Source organism: Dromaius novaehollandiae, chromosome 20 (genome assembly GCF_036370855.1).
Source record: "Dromaius novaehollandiae isolate bDroNov1 chromosome 20, bDroNov1.hap1, whole genome shotgun sequence".
In the NCBI taxonomy this organism is placed as follows: domain Eukaryota; kingdom Metazoa; phylum Chordata; class Aves; order Casuariiformes; family Dromaiidae; genus Dromaius; species Dromaius novaehollandiae.
The window spans coordinates 12,149,304-12,167,367 of record NC_088117.1 but is presented as its reverse complement, the minus strand read 5'-3'; the positions used below and the strand labels follow the sequence as shown (position 1 = coordinate 12,167,367).

The following is an 18,064-nucleotide window of genomic DNA, read 5'->3' as shown; positions in this document are numbered from 1 at the left end:
CAGCAGTAACTAGATTTGAAGGTCTCCTTTCTTTTCACTCATCTTTTTAAAGCTTAATAATGTCACTGAAATGTAACTCAGGGCCACACATAGCACAAAGGTTTAAAATATCACGCACAGTGCAGTGACACTGGGCATGAGCTCCGTGTAGCATCCTGAGGACTCCCCTAGCTAAGGTTTTCGAACACGTGGTTTAGGCAAATTTCAGTGAAACAGAGAATTAGTGGAGATGAGCAAGGGCAGTGTCGTATCCAAAAGGGGCAGGCGAGCAAGGAAGCACACTGGGATGTCTGATATCTCCACATTATGGCCAAAGGCATTCCTGATGGCTTTGCTATAACCTTCCAAGAACACAGGTGAGCTGGAGCTGAAGATGACAGCCAGGCAGCAACCACATAGGCAGCTCTTTATTTTTTTCATAAGCAGCTCTTTATTTTTTTCATGCCTCTCTAGTCTTTTTTCACAGATCAGCAATATGGAAATTTAGGGCCAGATCCCACTTCTGTGATAGAAACGCTGCTGGTAATTTCAATGGATGTATATCACAACCTTAGTATCTCCAAAGACGTGTCCTATCACACAGTTAGGCCTGGATAAGCCCAGCCACCCCGCTTCGTTACCACAACGAATAGCATATAGTAACTTCTGAGAACCACGTACTCATTGCACAGCTCCACACATTTCCCATTTCACAAGAACAGAAGCATTTCTGAAAGGACAGAAATGCCAAGGCATGTCAGCAGGTTATTACTGACTTTTCTAAACCTTAACGTTATTTACCTGAAGCCAAGTCGTTCTAGAAAACACGCACAATCTTTTTCTTACCTCTGAAGCCACCAAAAAATTCTAATAGAAGATTCCAGGTCCTCATAGATAATCCTGACCACAAAAGGTTAGAAATACGATGCTGAAGGCATCAGTTCTTATTTTCAGTCTGCTTCACTTCATATCCTTATGTCTCAGCTCCTTCCTCACAGACTGCTTACTGACCTTGCTGAAGTACTCTGAGGTGACATTAAAGGATACGTATGTTAGACTGCTGTGAACGTCCAACACAGCATGTAACATCATGATATTTGTTATTATTTACAGCAATCACGCCAGTGGCGATAATGACAATTTCCATTCACAAATGTACTGTCCAACCCAGGGAACTGAATCAGGATTGCAAACACTTCCTTATCTGTGTGGACAGAATCCCTCCAAAATTTAACCAATACCGACGGCAAGCAATCATCTAATTAAATACCAGCAACGGTAATGCCAGCAAAAGCAGAATCAGGTCTTTGTGGACCTTCTGGGTTGCCAGACGCACCCCCGCAAAGCTGACCAGATGTCTTGGGCCAGCCTACAGACTCTCATACTTGGATCCCTTCCTCCTGGGCAGACACATTTCCCTGACAACAGCCCTGATGCGGAGCAGCCAGTCTCAGACACGCTCCTCAGGTGCAGAGGAGATGGCCACAGCTGCTGCCTTCAGAGACTGTCCGAGCTGGAGGGTTTCTGTGCCCAGCAGCGTGTTTCCCCCAGGGTTTGGGGCAGGAGGGCTCTCCCACAACACATGCAGCAAACGGACTCGTTTCCACTCCCCAAACCCAGCTGCTCCACTGGCCTTTGCCCGTGTTCCCCGCGAGCTCCTGGTAGGCTGCGTAACCACTTCTCGAGTCCTGGAGGAGTTGGGTATGGAGGCACCCACGCAGAGGGTTGGACTGAGTTTTGACTGGGACTGAGCACCGTGCTCAGAAGCCAAGCTGGGAAAGGGCCCACCTCTGCCTGCCCCGACTGATCTGAGTCTCAGCTGGGGGATGTCACCCGCTGGGCCAAATTCAGCTTCCTGCTAGAGCACTTTGGCACCCACAGCTTGATAAGCCTACAAGAAAAGACTGAGGGGGAGAAGGTCTATACATACCCCAGAGCAAATACGTGAGAAAGAGGAGAGCTATTCCAGCTACAGGGCAGCATTGCTAAAGCAAATGGGTAAAAACTGGCTGTGAATAGATTCAGACTTGAAAATTAGAGGAGGGCTTTCAACCATGAGAAGTGAAATCTGAGAGCAGCCTTCCAGAAGGAGGGAGAATGGGAGAGAAAGCCTCAAAGACAGTAAGATGGAGAATGTATGTTTATGAAGAATATCCTAAAATATGGATTGGCCCTGCTGAACAAAGCGGTCCCTTCTGCTCATTTGGAGAATGGCCCAGCTGGTCTAATGATCTCCTAGGAGATTCTGCTTGGCACGTACAGAGGTGGCCTAGCCAGTCCTTGGATACCCTTCCTGGGGCTCTGGGGAAGGAGGACAAGCAGAGACAGAGGTATCCAACACAACAGCTGGTCCCAACTACCACAGCAGCCCTTGCGTAAGGGGTGCAAATTAGGACAGTCCTGGAGGCTGCGGTAACCGAGTCTGGGGCTAGATGAGCTCCAGCCTGCTCCTGCAGAGCCGGGCGGGAACACACACACTGGACAGAAACAGACACCTGCCCGTCAGCCTCTAAGCCGCCGGCTGACCTGGCTCCATACGTAGCTTCACGACACAGAGCGGCTGGGTGGAAGGAGCTGCCTGGTCCCTGGCCAGCACCGGGCAGGTGCCCTGGCTACACAAACGGCTTCTCCCAGGGGCTCCCGCAGCGGGACCACGCCAGCGTTGGGGCATCAATGCTTTCTAGGGAAACGTTTGCTGGACTTGGTACGGTGAGTTCCACCCCATGCCGAAACAGTAAAGCCAGCATTTAGTTCCTCCATCTCCACACGAAGTATCTCATTTCAATTTAATTTCACAGTTGTAATGGATTTCTCAAAAATATTCAAGAACATATTTACTTTCCAACATCTTATTTCTTTTCACATTTGAAAAAACTTTCTATCTAATCCCCCAAGTCATCCTACAATCTGAATAATTTCAGGTTTTTAATCAATAGCTGTCAGACTTGTCAAATTACTTCAGGGACCACAAAGCAATTTTTAAACATTCATAAACCCTCGTAGAACAGTTAAGTGCACTGAATTTTAACAGAAAGAGGAACTGAGTAACACTGATCAAACAGGATTATATTCTGGCAAATTATAAATTAGTTTTTTATGAATCATCTTACAGCTACTTATCCAGTGCCAGGCTTGTACTGCTGTAGGAGAGAAGTGACTGTTCACCTCTAGAGGAGAGCACCTTTCCCCTCCTGCCCCAGAGCCTCCTAAGCCAGGCCAGGGTGCAAGACATTTTTTGTCATCCTTCAAAAAGCAGCATCATTACCTAGCTAGCTGCCTCGAGAGTCTCTGTCACTGCGCTGTCTAAGCCAGAGATGGCCAAAGTATGTAGCATCCTGAGGACTCTCATGGCTCACGAGCAGTACAAACTCTTGGGTCCCGGTACACTCCCCAACCCAGTCTTTGCTTCCCAGTGTGCTTCTGGCGTGTCAATCTGTCTGGCACGTCAGCCTGGAAAGGAGTCGCCAAAAGTTCTCAATTTACTGGACAAAGACTGTCTGGACTCGCAACACGGAGCTTGAACCCCTTACAGGGAAGATTTCTCCATGTCGCACTACTCCAAACTATTAGGATGAAATGTGGGAGTTCGTGCTGTTGTTTGAAGAAGTCAAACGTGTTTATCCAGCAATGAATTTACACACAGCAGTCCCACCTCCTCATCACAGCATCCTTCTTAACTCAAGGGATGTGGCCCGCACAGGGAAATAAAAAATAAAATAAAATAAATAAAAAAAGAAGCTTCACAGTTACACCAAGAATGCTGGAAGACTTCCAGGGAAAAGTACAGCCCAGAACAAAAATAAGTTGAAGGATGATCAGAAGAAGGGAACGTTTTAGCTGGCCACATGCAGACTAACTCCAAACCTTCCTCCCTCCAGCTGAACTTACTCCTGCGCTGCCTCAGAGCCGCCCCCAACACGCCTGTGCTTCCTCCCTCCCGCCGTGGCAGACCTTGCGGGAGGCTACCGAGGACAGGAGAGGACCCAGCAGGCACCGCGCTCTCCTGAGGAGCCGCTGCCGGCGGGAGGCATTGCTGTGCAGCTGACGTGGGGCAGCCGGGCAGCCCTGCCCGAAGCCTGCGTGGCCGCATCCTGCCCGCCTGCTCCAGGAAGAGCAGGTGCTGGGGACACCGACCCTGCTGCAGCTTCACGTCCAGTACACGTCCAGCCCTGAACCGGACCCCTGGCCTCCCAAGTCCTTCTCGCACGCCTTGTCTCAGCACGGCTCGTCTCCTCGCTGCTCCCCGAGCTGCAGCGCGCGCAGCAGAGGCATCCAGCCGGCACTGTCAGCTCCGCAGGTTACGCTTCCCGTCCCACGCACGGCTACTTAGCGAGGCATAAAACGCGTTCCCCGGCTCTCTGCATTGGCTGCAGATGTCCTTTGCCAGAGAGCTGCAGTTTCAGATGTAAAGCCTCTAAATACAAACAATGACTGCTTTTAACCTTTACACGGGTTTCCGGTTTCCCAAAGGATTTTTGCCGTTGCCAACTTAATCAGTGCAACACTGACAGCAACAGGAGAGCCCCATCTCACACAGGCATCTTCCCGCACGCCGACAGGCACGGTTGCCGTACGCTTGGCCAGCCCAGGCAGCCCAGAACGGGGTATCCACCCAGCACAGCCCTCGACGTCCAACCGACCTAGTGCTGACAGCGGTTCCTGATGTCTAACCATGGTTCTGGAAGCCGCCTTGCCCAGACTTTGGGAAAGCTTGTTCCCGGGGCCCAGGTGGCCAACATCTGCCCAAACTGCTTCCTCAGCTGAAGCCTGGAAATGATTAACACAAACAGCTCAGAGCAGGAGACGGGAAGGGAGAGTGGCTGAACTGAGATCTAGCCTAATTCAGAAGGAAACGTAGGACTCACAGTTACCGGAGTTGCTATTTTTTGTGGCACAAATTGAAGGAGCAGTAGTATTTCTCAGTGAGGACTTTTCAGCAAGTTACAGATGTTTTTAAGGCTTAGTCTGCTTTTCTTAGGTGCTTGATAGCTTTGTTAAGCTAGATATCACACAGGCAGCCCTGAAAACACCCATTATCCTCCTTTATCTTTCCTGATATTTAGCTCACTATTAACCATGTGTCCAGCGAGCTAGAAAATCAAACAGATTCAAACATACTGTGCTAACATATAGAAGGAGCTCATACAAACATATGTACAACTACATGTATTGTATGTTCTAGGCTAGAACAGTATAGTCTCAGGGTCTAAATAAATAGTAAAGAAGGTAACAGGACACTAATCAGGTCTGTTCAGCATAAATGGTGGAGCCTGCATTTCCTTCCATCTCAAATGATTAACCTCACGCATTACACTTGCTAAAGATTCAAACATTTCATTACTTTGTATTAATAATAATAAAATCAGACTGCTTTTTGTCATGAGATACCCTGTCCAGGGATTTGGTAAACTAGATTTAATTACAAGGTTGTTTCATAAGATGTAAAAATTAAACTAAAGACATGAGACTACGACTTTTGAAAGAAAAAGTAGCATAATGAAAGAGAAGGGCTTATATGACACAGAAAGAGATAAAGAAAATACCCGAACAGAAGCACTGAAGGGCAATTCCACCTCATGTTCACCAAAAGCAGCGTGCCTGCGGACCCCCCTTGGGGGTCCCTGCCGGGACGTCCCCGGCTCAGGAGCGGGGTGCCCTGGCGCGGGCTGGGCGCGAGCAGCCACGGCGGCTCCCCGTGCACCCGCCAGCCCGCCGCGCACTGGCACGTGGCTCCCAGCCCAGCTCTCTCCCTTTCACCCCTCCAACCAAAGTGCAAGCTGGAAGCGCGCCCCTCAAGCCCCTTCCCGCAGCGGGGAGCAGCCGCCGGCCTCGGGACGGCGGCACAGGCTCGAGCGCCCGCCGGGGGCACGGGCGCGGGGCTGAGGGGCTGGCGACAGCACAGGAAAGCTGCATCTAGCTCACCACGTTTGCAAAAAATGATGTTACTTTTATGTGAAACGACCAAAAATCCCTCACCATTTTGCATTTTTCTATTGCCTTTAAACTCTCAAGACTTCCATGTGCAAACAGCTGTCCTTTTACTCTGAATCTGCTCAGCACTTAGCAACAGCAGGCTGGGATTGCTACGCTAGGCTGTAATTCCAAGAATTAATTAATAAATAACATTAGTTACCTCGGGGGCACTGTCAATATGAAAACTCCTCAACTTTAAAATAACGAGACAGAGTAGTCTGAGTCCTGGCAGCGCCTGGGCTGGTTCATGCCCATCCTGCTCTCCCTCCAGTAACGAATGCACGAACTGGCTGCACACACAGAGCAGAGGGGAAGCTGCCTAAATCAGAAATACTGACAAGCAGACAAAGAAAAAAAGCGTAAAATGTGATAAGAAAGCTAAAACAATTACCGTGAGCATGAATTTTAAGTTGAACGTTGCGTCCTTGGGCTGTCCCTCACCCGCAGGCGGGTGGGCTCCCTCCCCGGGGCGGCGAGCCAGAGGCGCCGAGAAGGGAGCTGCAGTGGCTCAGGCGGAGCGAGCCGTGGGGGCACCCGGCTTGGGCCCCCTGCTTGCCCTGCCAGGGTATTCACCCACCACTCGCATTTTCAGGCACAGCAGAGAGAGGAAGGGCTGTGGAAAGTCTGAGTATTTGTTTTTCAACCGTTTGTGCTTATCTGTTTTTGTGGAAGCATTTCGGAAACCCTGTAAATGGGCTAACTGGGAACTGGGAACAGCACAGGAACCAGTAGCTGCAGCTCAGTTCCCACGCAGCAGAGGAGCGTGAGCAGGTCACACTTCACCCAGCTTTAGTCCCAAGGCAGGAGAGAGAAAAAACATCAGAGAAGCTTGGACCTATATGAGTAGGCTGCATTTCCATCAACCCAGTCTGTAGCTTCTTTCCAGAATGTCTTTCTCAAACCAGCCATCACATATTTTTCTTTTAAAATAGTTGATGCCACTTCCAAACTGCATTTGCATTACTCCCAGAAGCATTAGTTTCTCTAATATGTAAAATAAAATCCATCCTGGATGAATGTTAACAGCAGCAACGGCCAAGAATTCATTCCCCGTCACAGTGGCACAGCACCGCTGCTAAACCCACCCCGCAGCCGCTCCCCTCCGCCTGCTTCCACCGAGCCCAGCTGCGGGACCCGGGCTACACGGCCTCCCCACCCAGCTGAGCCTCGGTGGACGCTGGTGCTAATGGACACAAACCCCCTCTGCTCTGAAGTACCTAAATGCTTTTCACAGCTGAGTAACTCCGGTCGCCACTGCCCAGGCTTACAGCTGTATCACAAAATAAGACAGAAAAACCCGGCCGTCGGCCTCCTGCGAGTCACATGTTTCCATCATCTCTAAAGGGATGCTCTGAATAGGGAATGACATACAAATCCGGGCACTAACACAGAAAAATTGAGACTCTCTCTTTCTTTCTAACTCCACTGAAACGCTCAATGCAACAGTAAGCTTTCTAGGAGTAAAAGTGGGGAAAACGTCATATAAGGTGCTAAAATATATGGACAGTCCCTTTTAAAAAGTTTACTTGACATATATGCAGTTATACCTTACATATTAAAATTGCACTACTAAGGAATCAAATATTTTTTAAACATTTCAAGACTTACAAAAACAAGAAGAGAAAGACCCTGCCCCCCCCCGCCCCCGATTTTTCCACAGGAGGGAAACACAATGTTTTATTGGCAAAGGTGTATTTGAGACTAAATGTCTTTTAAACAGCTAACACATCTCCAGCACACAAGTAACTGCCTCCCTGAGCTTCTGGAGGTCTAGGAATACATCCGTTTCCACACAGCCGCTCGCGGCTGTTGCTGCGCGGCTGCCTTCCAGCGCGCCACTGCCCGTAAACACGGCAGGTACCAGGAGGGTTCCTGGAAGTCCAAGACCACATGACTTATCCTGTATTACAGTTCATTCCTTTCATTAAAATAATAAATCTCTTTTAGGAATACAGTTCCTTATAAATATCATGAGATCTGGCCTTAATATACGCAGCCTTATAATTAACACCAACTTCAGTGTGTATGAAGGCTAAGAGGTCTCTGGGGTTCTTGATGAGGGAATAACTATTTAAGGACTAGATTTATGGTGTGTCACAGCTGTGTATTTAAAAGGGTCCCAGGGCCCCAGCAGTTTGCTTCTGAAGTACTTGAAGGGGATCTTGTCGCAGTGCAGAGGGCTTGCCCAAGCCCCGCCGCTCACGTCGGCCGGGCTGACGGCACGGTCGAGACCCCAGGATCGTTTCTAACCAGCTCTCGACTATGCAGGAGAAGGAAGCAGAGACTGAACATGCCCTGAGGTTATAAGATGGTGTTAAAAAAAAAAAAAAAAAAAAAAAAAAAAAAAAAGTTCCTTTGAGAAACTACTGCTGGGATTTGATTTGCTACCATTCCCATAGGCATTTCTGGGAAATTTCCTCTTTATAAATAAAACCTATTTTAAAGTAAAATATCTTGCTTGTAGGTTTTCTTGTGCGACCTAATGAAGACGACTGCACAAAAGCTATTTAGAAAATAAAACCCAATCAATCTAACTGATCGGCCTTGGATCCACGTCGCAATCAAGGCGACAGAGATCGGTGCCCTCCAAAGCAATAGGAGCTGCACAAATACGTAACATGAGCAAAAGCTACTGCAACTTACAATTTCAACCATAAACCATTGGACTCAGTCAGACACTTAATCCTTCCCATCTGTGAAATGGGAATACAGTCCACAGCTGCTACCTTGAGGAGCTGTTAGGAGGACTCATACAGGAACATCTAAAAAACATTATGTATATGTCAGACATTGCTCTTCCTAAGAGCGTTTTCCTGCGAGCTCTTGGGAGGCCTGACTCACTTCAGGGCCTTTGGCAAGATGCTTATCTTTGTCCTTTCATTTACGTTTCTAGCCCAGGATCCCAGAAGAAGCCTCTAGTCTATCTAATACGGTATCCTGCCTCCAGCAGTAGCTAATAGCTGATGTTTCAAAGGAAGGCAATCTTGTTACAGAGGGAAAATATAGTTCCTGACCCTTGAAGGCAAGCAGGCTGAGCCCTGAAACTTTTGATTTATTCTTCCTGCTGATGTTGGTTGCTTAGCTACAAATATTCTCAATGCTCATAAAAGGCTCTCTCCCTTACTCCTCCTCACCACTATGTTTTAAGTCCAGCCACAGTTTATTTTTCCTGAAACCTAGGTGACGAAATTTGATGTTGATGTTACATCTAAAACACAGAGCACCCCCCTCCCTTGCAAACGCCTGGGCAATTTCCGTTAGCATTAATAGCTTCATTCCACAGAGAGACCTGTCACCTCTCAACACTGAGGATGGGCAGTGGTGACAGGCAAACTCCCAGTTCTGATGTGGGAGCACTCTTAAAAGAGGAAAAAAAAGAAAGAAAGAAAGAAAAAAAGTAAGAAACAAGGCTGAGGAAGCAAACCAAACCCGCAGCTAAAGCAGAACTGCTGGCAGCTTCTTCCACAGACCCGCCAAGGGTTCGAGGCGATGCCTCAAAACCACCGGGGTCTCTAGACAGCGCTCATAGTCTTTTTACAGGCCATACTTGTTTTGTCCTCATCCAACAGCTGGAGGGTCTCAGGGTACAGCACCCGTGAGCAAACAAGTCTGGATGGCAGCAGCCGACTCAGGTCTGCCGTAACGACAGGCAAAGCATCCCGAACCCCTGAGCGTCCCCAGCAGATCCTCCTCCCCCCCTCGCAGGTGCTCTGGCTGCCCGCGCGGTCCCACAGCCCTGCAGCGACATGGGTTGCTGCTGCCACCACCTCCGCCTCCCGCCCAGCGCTCCCTTTACGTGCCGGGCAGGCCGCGGCCATCAACAGGTGACACAAATCGATAGGAAACAAGGGTCTAGTCTCCGGCAGGGCTAAATAAAACGACTGCAACAACAATACCCTCGCAGAGCTGCTCCCCAGGAGAACAAAGAAAACGCATCCCTACAACTGCTCGCAGCAGCTGTTGGGAGGCGGGAAGGTAACCGAATTCAACATTTTTTCTTCCTGTCTGCTCAAATTAGAGCACAATGGGCAAAACACCTCCGCGGGAGGAAAGGGAAGCAGCCGGGGGGACACGGGCCAGGCGGCAGACTCCGAGGCCCTGGGCCGCGCTCAGGAGCGGCGGCGGGAGCTGCGGGCAGGGAGCCGGGAAGAGCAGCTCTCCCCGTGCCGACGAGGCGCTCAGAAAGCACACGTGCTCCGCTCTGGTTTCTGCCGACTTAGTAGGGAGATGTTAGCTGCTGCGAGCTAACGTTCGGGAAATGCTTCGAGAGCTCTCACTGACACTGCAGACAGACACCAGAGCTACATCAAGTGTTGATAAGGTTTTATACTTCCATTACATAAGGCCCTCTCTGCTTTGTACTTCAGAAGACATACATGCACGTACAGCTGTATCTATACACATACAGAGAAGCAAATGCAATCCCATTAAGGCAGCAGGGGATGCTACCTAGAGCTCAGGAGAAAGGATAGCAGCTGACTTGACAACACCAGTGTTACAGGCCATGTGCAGGGGCCAAGGGCTGTTTTAAACTCATGTTGCCATTGCATAGCCCCTTCAAAGCACCTGGGAGTGCTTTAGAGCCTGGGAGTAGAGCGGAGCTGCTCTTCGCTGCTGCTGTGCAAGTGTTGAAACGAAGAAGTGGAGCTTAAGCCAAAGCTCTTTTGGTCCCCGGGAATCTTGCTGAAGCCCAGAGAGGAGCTCCTGCGCTGCTTGCTCCTTCAGCCCCCAGGAGTCGGGCAGCACCCCGGGTCCTCCCAGGCCAGAACTAGAAGGCAAATTATGAAGTGACCCCCAAATTACAGGGTAGGAAGCAATTGGCAAGTGCAGGGAACGGTTAACGCTGTCAAATTCTGATGATTAAAAGCGGGAGCAACTCGGAGAGTAAAAAGCACATTTTGGGCTAGCAATCCTTCATGTTTGGTGAGCAGATAACAGAGGATACAGGAGTGCTGGGAGCCAAGGGTCTCTTTATCAGACCTTTTTTCGTTGAACAACCTGGCAATGATGCCAAGAGAGAACCAGAAAGCTCCCAGTCAGCACCGCAGTGCAATCAGTGATTAATTTGTTGCAAGATGCTTTGCTTGCTGTACATGACAGAGCTCATAAATTCTCATTTTTATTGATGTTGTCCTGGCTGTAGGGGCATGCTGGAAAAGGCTGGCTTGCGGTGCCAGCGTACCGGACAACCACTTGGGGACCATCAGGGAAGCGTCAGCAAACTGAACCACCAATGGCATCTGACTGGGGTTAACCCCCATTTATCAAGGACACGGGCTCCGTTACTCGGAGCCCGCTCCATTCAGTCCCCTCCGATGGCTCCCAAGGGACGGCAGTTTAGCTGACACCAGCCTCGAGAGCTCTGCAAGGCCAAGTCTGCGGCACTCTACACAAGGAGACGAGGAGCCCTCTGCATACAGCTACCTCTCCGTTCTGTGTCTGGGGTCCCAGGCAGGAGGCATCTCCGGCATGTCCTTCTCTCGGCACGTTCCATACAAATCGATGCCCTCAGCTCTGCACACAGGTTGGCCTCGAAACCCGCTACGCCCAGCGCAAGCCACAGCAGGAGCACCGGCTCCTCACACCCCAAATCCTATGCTCCGTATTTCCTACGTTCTGTTGGTATCACTTTCCCTGGACACGGCCCACCTTTCCCAGGGCCAGACCTCCTCAGAGGTGGCCCTGCTGCCAGGGCAGCCGCCTGCCAGGCGCAGGGTGAGAAGCAGGGATGCGAGCGCGTGCGGCACCAACGGGGCAGCGGCACAACCCGAGGAGGTGCAACGCTGGAGGAAGGGGATCACGGGGAAACGGCGGGCACCGTGAAGAGCAGCGCCCGGACTGGAAAGACTGATTTGAATCTCACCTCTGGAGACGTCCGCTCTCTCCCATGGGATGTCACCGGCACAGGCACCATGGTGCACAAACCCCTTTGAGAACATTCACGTCCAGAACATTAGTCAATCACGCTGCAGGATATGACAAAGTGCTCAGAGGCTTTGTTAATGCCTTCTTATTATTTTATCGGTCTAGCTCTTGTTTTTCTTGTCTTTGCTGCAAATCTACTGGCTGCAGCCCAGTCTGCATCCTGCTCTTTACCGAGAAATCGAGCGTGGAAGAACCTCCCACCGCAGCGGGCAGAGATTGCCACCTGTCACTGCAACAGCCTCAATGAAGTGCAGAGCATGTGCAGTGCTACGGGGACTGCTGGACCCCGCAGCCCGCCTGCGACACGCGGCAAACGGTCCCTGCCAGGGCACACGCTCCATGAACAGGCTCTGCACAGCCAGATCAGCTTGGCAGCCTACGCTCCTGCCTCTCTGCTTCTCTGATGCAGAAGCTGTGAGCACTGAACCTCTCCACCTCCCTGCACACCGGAGGTACAGTACTCCCCCCCAAACCCGACGACAGGGAAGCGCAGGTGAAAGGGGCTCTCCAGGCAAGACGAGCGGCAGCGAAAGCGCGCAGGCCACACGCAGCCAGCATGGGTGGCATTGCGGCTGGAGCTCCGCTCGCGCCACGCAGACAGCAGCAGCGTGGCCAGCACCCCGAACGGGCGCAGTACCGGACTGTGCCGAGATTCACGGGTGCCGATACTGCCACAGCTGAGGGGAGGGAAGGAGACAACGGCTCTCTAGAAAAAGACAGAAAATTCTTATAAGATGAAGGGCTGAAAGGAGGAAACAGCACTGGGGGAAGAGAAAAACTCTTGAAGTAAGTTTCCAGCTGTGAAAAGTGAGTCAGCCTGCACACGCTCACCATGCCACAGACCGGGGTATCTGGCAGCTTGGGCCCGGCACTTAACACAACCCCAGCAGACGTCAATGCCCAGCACACCAGTGGCCTTATGTTTCCCATCCCAGCTGATACAGCTCCAAGCTCTCCAAATTGCTCTTCTCTACACAAAAGACAATTGTATCTGTTATTATTAAATCTGTCATCAAATTGCAGATCTCAAATAGTGAAAGTCAAAGAGAAGCAAATAAGGGGGGGTATTTCCGTACAATACCTAGCGGAGCTGAGGGAGCATTTTAAATAAGAAAGGTGTTATTCCCGTCACTTTCTGCAGACAGAAGCTCACAAAATTACTACCTGCTTTCTCATCCCACTCACTGTCTTCCCAAACAGGCACCCTGGGGCCACAAAAGCCTCGTAAGCTGCTGTGCTAAAACCACCACCCCGCACAGAGCGGCAGCCCGGGTGCGCGGGGAGCAGCCCCAGCACGGCCTTTGCCAGGAGACGCTGGCGCCGGCTGAACCGGGAGCCCCTTTGTTTCCAGAACGGCTTCTTCACCCGCTCCGCTCCCATCTCCCTGTTCAGGCTGCCGCTAACGAGGCCGCGGGAGGCAGTTCAGCCCCAGGAGTCTCAGTTATTCTCACAAAGCCCACGGCAGACCTCTCCTCCCAGGCGCCGCAGCCATTCCCAGGGACCCCTCCTGCTAACTGCTGCGCGGAGAGAAGACGGGAGGTGCCAGGAGCCCCATCATGGCGTGGGGACCTAGCACAGCGCAAATGTCACCCTGCTAGCGTCCCGCAGGCCGGGTCTCTCCAAAGATGCCCAGGGCCAGCTGTGCTCGTCAAAGGAAAATGCCCCAAATGACAGCTGGGAATCAAAAGGAAGCAAGGGAAGTCACATCAGTTTACCTCTAAACATTAACATGACTCTTAATTACCATTCACTACATCAAGGTACAATTTAATGAGAGCAAATGCAGAGGCAGCCGTGCCCTCCCGCCACGCTGCATGCTCCTTCCCGCGCGGCCTCGCGGCGAGCCGCGTGCCCCGACCCTGGCTGGGGCGATGCTCGGCACAGACTCCTGCTCACGGACGTGCGTGAAGCTTGTCCTAACGCAAGAATTCATTGCTTTAGCTATAGTTAGCTGCTCTTAGTTATACATGCTGTTATAAACTTGCCTCCATTTCAAACTGCAGTTATTATTTGCTGCATTTATTGAATAATGAATAATCCAAAGGCCAAGACGGATGCTGCAGCTGTTTAAAATATGGTGAGCAATGCTTGCCACCCTGATGCTTTTTGGGAAGAAGAGATGGGAGGGAGGAAGTGGGTATGGAGCCTAATGCGGACACAAATGCTTGCCAGACTTTAATTAGAAATTCTTTCTGTTTCAACACGAACCTTTTCTGCAGGCTCTGAAAAGAGCCGAACTGGACAACGGTACAGGAAGCTGGGAGAGACAAACAATAGAGGAGGAGCGGAGAGGGAAGTGGAGCCAGCCTATCTCCTTTTACTCAAAATGAAACGTGAAAAGGAAACAAATTGCATAAAGGATGACTAATAAAGACAGCTTTAAAAGTCATTTCAGAGTTAGTCTTTTCAGGTTCACAGCAGGGATGTCAGGAAAGGACATCCAATTTCACAAATTACATAAGTTTCAGTACATCTCCCTTTCAAGTTAGCTGTGCTGGACTCGTACCACGTACACACCCGCCCACGCACACCCGGGACAGCTTGCAAACACACCCTGTGCTATTCCACTGCCGAGTCCTTTCTTTGGTCGCACAGAACTTTTACGTTCACTTTGAAAACCCTATTAACTCTGTGTGCAACAGCTTGCTCATCCGCAGGCTTTGCTCCGTGGCTGTGGGTGAGCTGCCTGCCGGCGTGCTGGGCTCCCAAATCTGGGGATCCCTTTTGCTGGAGTTTCAGGGTCCAGAGTAAACGGCATTCAAGCAAACCATTTCACCATTTGATTCCTGCTTCTCTCTTTCCCTCCCCATGAACGTCTAGAGAAAGCGCTGAACGCTCCCTTTTCTGGCAGATGATTGAACACAGAGGTTGGCTGGAGGCGCAGCTGCTGCAACCCCCACAGCCCGAATGCACAGGAAACAGCACAAACATCTGCACGGCCGACCCGACGGACAGACCTCGGGAGAGCTCTCTTCAGAGCAATCCAACATTCAAAAATCCAACACACTGCAAGACGCTGTAGCCCCAGCAGTCCCCACCAGCTCAAACAATGAGCTGGAAAGCCTGTTTTCTCCATGTCTACTCCCTGGCCCTTTTTTAGAAAGCAACATATGAATTCAAAAGATTTTAAAGGTCCAGCTTTTCAAATCTGGTCATCCACTTCCAGAGCAAATTCAAGAACGCACAGGAAACACTTTGTCATTGCAGTTCCCTGTTAATTTGTCAAGTCCTGGCAAACTACTGAAAAGAAAGAAAAGTGGAAAACTACCGGACACTTACCCAAGGCTCCACAGGAGAGAAAAATAAGATCAGAATAGAAAAACAACTCTGGGATCCCAGGAAAGTCAGCTCCTGCAAGCGCAGCGCGACTCCATCGCCTGCGGCGCCCTCCCTCGCGCGGCTTGCTCGGGGCTGTGTGGCTTCTATTATGCAGCTGGCTCCTACACCGCTCGCAGACTCCCGGGCTGCCCGACTTCCTCTGCAGCTGATAGCGGGATTATTAAAGTAAACTGACTATTGCCCTTTGTGAAGGGAGGTGGAGGAGAGGGAAGCTCAGCCCCTTCCCTTCCTTTGTAATTCAAACCCTTCCTCGAGGCTCGCTGCTCTGGAGGAGAGGCATCTGCTCGCAGCCCTCACCCCGCTGCCGGGAGCCCGCACAGGTACTGGCTGCGGTCCAGGCTGAAGAAAGCGTGCTGCACTTCAGGTTTACATGACAAAGCGGCTCATTCCTAATTAAACTTAATCTAACCATGTTTCTTTATGCTATTAACTAGCACAGCAAACGAACGGGTAGGGAGTGAGACAGTTTGCACACACGCCCCGGCTCCTCTGTTTGTACCTCCAGTTAGTTTTAACGTTTCCTCTTCATCCACGCAGTAACAGGCTCCCGTCCACCTCCAAAGCGTTATCCACTCCCCATCCCTACGGGAGACACTCAGCCAGCCGACGGCAGCAAGGAGAGGACACTCCCGGGAGGCTGCTGGCCGCGTGCGGGTTTCCAGACCCTCCTTGCCACGTGCTGCCTGCTCCTGAAGCCCCCATTAAAACGCCACGGTTCCTGGGGACGCGGCGGCCCCCGGGCTGGGCAGCTCTGCTCCTCATCGCTTCCTGGAGGTAGCTGAGCTGCAAAGCTGAAACTCTAAACGTCGTCAGCTTAGCTTGCAGCCTCCTGCTCTTGGTATTTATGATTCTCATTTTTAATTATGAAAAGGTAAACACCATCCAGGCATACAGGAATTAAAGGACATTTTCCTCAAATCCTCTTGAAACCTAAGCTGCCATTATACCAGCCACACCGAGCGTGACACTAAACCCCAGTCCCCGACGGCAGCACAGTGTTCCTGTCGCCAGCAGACTTCAATACTGTACAACGACCTGGCAAGCAGCCTCAGTTCAGCAGATTTTGGTTCACCCTGTCAATTAGAAAATTCTGGCAAATTACACAACTAAAAGAGAAAGAAAAGAGAGTATTTTGGATGAATAGCCACAGCTCTTCACATATCCCTCTTTCCGGAAACCAGCCTGCTTGAGGCAGTGTTTTTCAGTCATTTCTGATGGCAAATGTTTAGATTCACTGCCCTGGTGATGACCACAAGCAGTGGGAACTGCCATATTATCTATTCCAGCTGTTTGCACCACTCCCCAAGTGGAGGGAAAGGGCCCCGCGAGCTCCTGCTGCAAACCTGGGCTCGTCGCGCCACAGGAGAGCACTGAGCAAGGAGCTGCTGTGACTCCGAACATGCTCTTCTTGAGAAAAGTAACGGGGAGGGCAGAACGGAAAAATTGTTTTCTATTACATCTCTGCTCAACGGCCGAACGTTAGGCTGACAGCTTGGCTGAGACTTGTGCACAGTCACAGTCTCTATTTCACTATCACTCCAATGGAAAAAAAGCATCTTTTTAATCCACCAAGCGCAATTTGCACAGCTGGCTCTGAAGACATATGGGCACACACTCCTTCAAATCTGGATCCTGTTTAACCTGAGCTCAGCTGTTCTTGCACCAGAACCCATGCTATACCCCCTGCTGATAGGCAAGAAATTAATGCTTTGGTAACACCCACAGCGAGGCGGCAGCAGCAGCCACAGGTCAACAGAAAAGGCAACATGTCTAAGATTGTATATCCAGAAAAACAAGCGAGAAGACAGTAAGTGGGTGCCAGATCATTATTCTGTGTTAGCTGTTTGCAGGCCAAATCCCACTTTTGCTGAGGTCCAATGGTTAAATTTGCATTGCTTTAGCAGGAGCAGGATTTGACTCTCAGTAGTCTGACACGGGTGCATCTCTGCAATGCTCCTGTTTGCTGCTGAAAATGGAGTAATGCCTTTCTATTAGCTGGAAGAGCAAGGAATTCTATAGGAGCCATGAAGAGCACATATAAATTATGGTTACTTGACCTAGGTTCAGCAAATACGAAGTGACAGCTCTATTCCAAGCACAAGGATGTACAAAAAGTATAAATAGAAGCTTTAACTGTTAAACGATCTGTCTCAGGAGGTCACTGTTTTAGAGTGATGCTACCTGCTCTCATAACGCCCTGACTTATCTTAAATATTTTAGGAAGCCAAAATATCTTTGGCCTTCAAAAGCCTTTGAGTTCACAAACTTAAGCTACTATTGCTTAAACCTGTGCAGGCCTAGAAGTGCTAGCTCCATGTGGAATATCTTGATTTTTTTCCCCATAGAAAACATGGGCTTCAAAGCTACCGAGTTACTGACTACATCTACTCAATCAGCACCATCTCCATGGCAAGACCATATCCCACAGCAAACCTCCTGCCTGTACTGTAATTTGCGGCCTCTTTCCATTCCGCTCTACTTCACAGAGATCTCTCATCACTGGAAGGGATTTCGTGCACACCCCAAAGCGGGCTGTCCCAAGCTCCTCAGGCTCTGGGAGGTTCCTCCTGCTTGTCCTGACAAGCTGACAACTCTTCCTACACGTTGCTTATTATGGATATCCCACTTCCCCAAAGCTCTCTGCAGATGCCTTGCAGCACAGCTCCTTTGTCCCCTTAAAATGTCACCACTCAAACCCATGTGGTCTTTACAAAGTAGAAAGAAAAACATATATTTTAGACTAGACTAGGTTGAAAAGGCCAAGTAACATCATGTAGCGTACCAAAGAAACAATGCGTTTGCAGCAAATAATCCACTTGTACGAAAACCATCTAATTGTTGGGAGGCT

The 18,064-nt window shown here is 50.3% G+C and overlaps 1 protein-coding gene across 9 annotated transcripts in view; it reads right to left on the bottom strand.

Moving 5' to 3' along the window:
• Window positions 1–18,064, bottom strand: part of DAB2IP (DAB2 interacting protein) — a 209,402-nt gene that overhangs the window by 74,572 nt on the left and 116,766 nt on the right. The window contains exon 1 of one of the 9 annotated variants that reach the window (XM_026094382.2): window positions 15,157–15,417. The exons of the other annotated variants lie outside the window; for them this stretch is intronic. The gene's annotated coding sequence lies outside the window, so the exon portion shown is untranslated. Of the gene's footprint in view, window positions 1–15,156; window positions 15,418–18,064 lie in introns of those variants that run through there. 9 annotated transcript variants of the gene reach the window in all.